The following is a 6567-nucleotide window of genomic DNA, read 5'->3' as shown; positions in this document are numbered from 1 at the left end:
TACTTACTTATTACTTACTTACTTACTTACTTACTTACTTACTTACTTACTTACTTACTTATATACTTATTATACTTTACTTACTTACTTACTTACTACTTACTCTTGCTTACTTACTTCCTTACTTACTTACTTCCTTACTTACTTACTTACTTACTAACTTACTTATTACTTACTTACTAACTTACTTACTTACTTACTTACTTACTTACTTACTTACTTACTTACTTACTTACATACTTACTTATTACTTACTTACTTACTACTTACTTACTTACTTACTTTACTTACTTACTTAACTTACTTACTTACTTACTTACTTACTTACTTACTTACTTACTTACTTACTTACTTACTTACTTACTTACTTACTTACTTACTTACTTACTTACTTACTTACTTACTTACTTACTTACTTACTAAACTTACTTACTTACTTACTTACTTACTTACTTACTTACTTACTTACTTACTTACTTACTTACTTACTTTACTTATACTTACTTACTACTTACTTACTTACACTTACTTACTTACTTACTTACTTACTTACTTACTTACTTACTTACTTACTTACTTACCTTTACTTACTTACTTACTTACTTACTTATTACTTACTTACTTATACTTACTTACTTACTTACTTCTTACTTACTTACTTACTTACTTACTTACTTATTACTTACTTACTTACTTACTTACTTACTTACTTATTACTAATTACTTACTTACTTACTTACTTACTTACTATACTTATTATTACTTACTTACTTACTTACTTACTTACTTACTTAACTTACTTCCTTACTTACTTACTTACTTACTTACTTACTTACTTACTTACTTACTTACTTACTTACTTACTTACTTACTTACTTACTTACTTACTTACTTACTTACTTACTTACTTACTTACTTACTTACTTACTTACTTACTTACTTACTTACTTACTTACTTACTTACTTACTTACTTAGTCAGTCAGTTAGTTAGTTCGTAAGTCAGTTTAACAAATTTTCCAAACAAAAATGGTTTGAACTTTTGCAGATAGAAAGCTCTTTTTAAGCTTTTAAAGTATTTTAAATAGTTTGAAAAGTATTTTTTATATAAATAAAGTTTTTTTGTTTAAATAAAAAAACTTTTTACTTTAACAATGGCTTTTTATATAAAAATACTATTTTGGACTTTTTCACTTAGAAAGCTTTTTCATCTAAAAGTTAATTAACCAGTTTTTCTTAAATTAAGCAATTTTATGTCAAAAAAAAAACTTTTTCACTCAAACAATGATTTTGTCACATAAAAACGCAAAAAATTTATCAATTTCTAGTTTTTTCTTTCCGACTTCTAATTACTCATGGAGTTTTTTCTTATTTTCTAAACAAAATTTTCTTTTGCTAATCAAATTTTCTTCATAGTTCTAGCTTTTTCAAATAACTGATTAAATTTTCTTTTCTAATGATTGATGAAAGAATGTTTGAATCTAATTTTCTAATTTATGCCACTTTCCGTGTAATTAAAAGAAATTCCGTTGGTATGAATGTGTGTGTGTGAGTGTTTAGGTGGCACTCCATACTATATGAATTTTTGCCGGAAACAGGGGACAAGTGGTTTTATATTAAGACATGAATGTATAAAGCGAATGTGTCTAAAATGTGGTGAATTCAAATATTGGCATTACATGTCACATTTTCGCAGTTTTATGTCTGTAGACGTGTGTGTGTAAATGAATTATTTTGTTTTTTTTCTTTCTCATTAGGCATAATTCCGTTACTAATCAGTTTTTCTTGGCACGTTCTTCAAAAAAACAAAAACAACGTTTTTTTTTTCTTTTTCTTCTCATCATGCCACAAAACAAATGTGTAAATTTTGTTTTACTATTTTTCCGCCAATGATTTTCTTTGGGGATTTTTCATCATCCTCTAAAAGTACAAGCAATCTCATACAATTCGTGCAACAAAGAAATGAAATAACAAAAACAACAACAACAAAAAACTGATAATTAATGAAACATGAAACAGTGTAGAGATTAATGTTGCCTGCTACAATGAACGACAGCCATCTGTGATAAATTATTTTCTATTTTTTTTCTCTTCCTCTAGTTCGTTTCCATTTGCGTTTCTACTCTTTTAAGTTCTTTTATCTTGTGTATAGTTTTTCTTTAATTTTCTTAAAGATTTGCTGTTTGTAGATATAAGTAGTCTTGTTTTTTTGTATGTTTTGTCGTAATTGTAATTAGTGGATTACAATTGTGAAAATATTCTAATGACTGAATAGAGAATAAATAAAATAAAAAATAATGCTAAAATGTCTTTTAGATCACATGAGATAAAACACATTAGGAAGATGAATATTTGTTATATCCAACACTACTATAATGAGAGACGGTATTATCCCAGCAGTTCAGCAGGACAGTCCCGAACTAACCACTTAACCTACCACTTGTAGTCACCCTAGCCACCTGACTATCTAGATGACCAACCATTTTAACATGTTCTTGTCCTACGAGGAAGTCAATTGTCACTCTACACCCTACAAAGAGACAGTAAAGAGACAATTGCCTCCGCTCTCGCTTACAAAAGGGACACTAAAGTTTACAAAGAGTTTCTTTGTGACGAAAGACCAAAAACTTACGAATTGGAGTCAGCCAGGTGGTAAGATATTAATGGAACTAAAATTTAAAAATTTCCATTGTCCACTCTCTAGAATACTATGGGACAATAATGTGACGATTAACCCGAAAGATATAAATTTGAGTCACCCAGATGGTGGTATATTAGTAGAAAGTAATAATTATTTCTCCAAAAGAAACAACTATTTCAGAAGTACAACAAAAAGAGTCGGTCCGTCTATCCATCCGTCTGTCTGTCTATCTTCCTGTTTGTCTGCCCATGAGTGTGTTTATATAAACCTTGTACATACGCTACAGGTTGCAGTTTTTAAGATAATTTGATAAAATTTCACAAAGCCTATTGAAAATGTTTTAAATCGGTACATTTTATCACATAGATTCAATAAAAGCGTACAAGCAACAACAACAAGCCCCCTTCACCCCGCCCAAAACCGAAAAGGAGTTTTGAGTTCCTAAATATGTTAAATGTCTCACTTGAAAAATCGACAAAACTCAGTTTTATATAAATAATTTGCTAAAATTGGTCAAAGCCTATTGAAAATGTGTACAAACAACAACAAGCCCCCTTTACCCCGCCCAAAACCGTAAAGGAGTTTTGAGTTCCTAAATATGTTAAATGTCTCACTTGAAAAATCGGGAAAACTCAGTTTTATATAAATCCTAATGATAACTACTGCCGATATACGTAATGGGCCCCACTACAAAGTCATCTTTCAGAAAATCACTTGATGATCCAAATTCACTTGAAGTGATAAAGTTATTCTGGGATCAGATTACCGTGACCTTTGACCTCTAAATCTATAAATATTTCAATTTTCAAAGTGAAGGTCGAACACGTTTTTAAACGTTGAATCAAATTTAGAGAAAATATGAGAAATAGTTGAAATTAAAATTCAGTGTTTTTTTCCGGGTGATAGTCGGAATGGGGTCTTCAATGTCGTCAATTATATAATATGTGATAAATTTTCTAGAATTAATAATTTTTATTAAATTAATTGTATCTTTTGAACAATTTATTGATAGTAAGCAGTTTTCCTGTAAAAGTTTTTACAGGATTAGTCAAGGACCGATGCTTATGAAAAAGTATAGAGAGATTTTAGTTCCTATAGAAAAAGTTTTTGGTGATTTTTGTCATTATAGAGAAAAGTTATAGAGAGAAAGTCATGAACATTAAAGTTATTATCTGAAGGGGATAATATATGATGGCTAGGATCAATGTCACACGATATTTGCCATACTTAATAGTATAATTTCTGGGCGTAGCTGAATTGTGTGTTTGTATTATATTTGTTCAATACTGGCGCGGATCCATGGGGGTGTAGAGGAAAATTAACCTATTAATGGACAATGTTTGGGAAAATGTTCACCCCACTAGCTGCTTCAAAACACCCACTAACGGATATATCAAAATCTTTCAAATTGGAACAAAATATACATTTGTATATACGTTTTTGGTTATACGTCCAATATTTCGATAAAGATTTGTTCCATTTCGGCATATCCATACACATATGGTTGGCAATCTCAGGCCGTATGTAACAGGCTTTTATGAGCTTTTTGGGAACTACTTCCCCTTACCACCCACTTACTGTTATTGCAATCCTGGAGAAATCTGGTGCTAGCAGCATCTAAAGTATGCCGGAACTATTAACTGGTGACGATCAAATATATTATTGGTCTTTCCTTGATTTCACATGGAGACGAAACAGAGTACTTCAAAAGCTAGTAAAGGGGTAACAGTTGCTACTAGTATCACCAGTATAACATGATCATTCCTTGAAATGATTTCACATGAAGACGAATCAAAGTACAACGAGAACAGGTAGCACACAATTTCAGACTTTATATTGTCATAGTTATATTTCCAACGATTAATCCCACAGTCACTCCACTGTGGGGTATCTGTTGTTTTCGGCAACAGCACCGAACTTATTCCGAAATCTAGACTATTATCATGCATCAGTCTTTTAACGCCACTTACTCTCCTCACGAATTTGGGTTTAAACCACAGCCACTACGTGGATTTTCAACCTACTGACCAGTACTGCGGGCAACTGGCCACCCGTAGTACCAGATTATGCGGTGCTCTAGTCTGACCTCTGGCAATCTATGCAAGGACTAAGCCAAGCAGTAGACTGTAACCTATTTTTCAGTCTCGGCCAGATTCGAGGTATTGGCCACCTCTTTATACCCCGGGATTGTAATAACACCAAGGCGGGATTAATGTAAGAGTATGCGACTGAGTTTCAAACCGAGTCGGCTCAAATCGACGGCGGCCTACAACCGGAAATATTTTGTAAACCGCGCCGCCTCCTACTTCTTTTGGCTCTGCTCATTACAGCTTAACTACAGTGTGGTATCTGTGAGTATTCATTTATTTTAGAAACTTTTAAAGTTAGAGTCTTAAAAATTTGCACAAGTAACTTTAACAGCCATGTAAATATTTTAGGAAAAATATTGGCGGACTACCAATGAGGGGTGCGGCTCCTCCCATATTAATAAAATACAAATAGCTGTTTATATGGGAAACTAATAGAACTAAATTCTTCAAATTTTGCTCCTATAACTCCTATATTAATCTGAACATTTGGAAGAAAAAAAAACACTAATTTTCTTACGTTTTAAAATTTCATTTTTATTCTCCTTTTTACCAATTTTCTTACTTAATTATAATTATAACAATATAAATTAGTTTATTTATCATTTGCCAAGAAAAATGGTCGTTATTGTTAATAAGAAAATATGAAACTAAGCTAGATTAAGCCTTAATACACACCTTGACTTCCCTTAAATAAATTTTTAACAACGCCCTAAATATTTGCTGTTACTATTGTTGTTGTTGTTGTTTTCACAATTTACTTATAATAAGTAATAAGTATTTTCTTATTATCAAAACGGTGCGCACGGCTGCTGATATGTATTTGCCTTCATTAATAATTTTTCTAACGTATATTTTCGTTATGGTCACGCTTTTAATACACTCAATTATAAGATTACATTACGACGACTACAATGGCAACTGCCAATTGATGTAAATGCCCCACATTTTACATGACTATTGTAAATTTTATTATGCCAGTAAACAGGGGCAGGCAGGCTGGCAGTCAGTCAGTCAGACTGTTAGTTAGTTTGGCTGCTTTGCCTGCCTCATATTTGATTACAGCAATAGACACATGTTGTTAAAGTACACAAATACTAAATTGCACTCAATACTTATTTTTGAAAAAAAAATAATAAATAAATCCCCTCTGTCTGTCTGACTGTGTTTGTTTCAAACAATCAGTTTGGCAAAACTAAACAGAGACATGCTTTGTCATCATAATCCCATCAACAAAAGAACTGTATGTGAGGGGTTTTTCAAAATCATTTACGATTAACTTGATTGCTGTAGCTGCAACAGCAACAGAACAAACGAACATCAGTCGAATCATCATAAAGATCCCGCACCATTGAATTTATAACATTTTCCCAAAGGCACCATCCTCTTTTCTTTTTTTATTTTTTTTTTGCTTCTTTTTCTGAATTTTTGGGATTTGATATTTTCTATTTACATTTTATATTGTGTTGTGAGTTAATGGTTAAATTTATGGATAAACTTAAAATTGCGGTTCAATGGAAATATACGTTTGCTGTTGTTGTTGTTGTTTGCACTATAGATTCACCCGTATGGATTTGAATGGAAGATATTAAAAAGGCAGGTCATAATCATTACTGGTATTATTGTTATTATTGTCATTATGTATGACAGTGGGATGGAAAAAGTAAATTACAAAGAAAAATTTTAAATGTTTCTAGAGGAAACAATAATGATTGTTTAAATCTAGTCAATAATCTAGTATGTAGTCTAGTCTATAGTCTAGTCTATAGTCTAGTCTATAGTCTAGTCTATAGTCTAGTCTATAGTCTAGTCTATAGTCTAGTCTATAGTCTAGTCTATAG

This window comes from Lucilia cuprina, chromosome 4 (genome assembly GCF_022045245.1).
Source record: "Lucilia cuprina isolate Lc7/37 chromosome 4, ASM2204524v1, whole genome shotgun sequence".
NCBI lineage: Eukaryota > Metazoa > Arthropoda > Insecta > Diptera > Calliphoridae > Lucilia > Lucilia cuprina.
The sequence above is the reverse complement of the archived record's forward strand: the minus strand, read 5'-3'. Positions refer to the sequence as shown.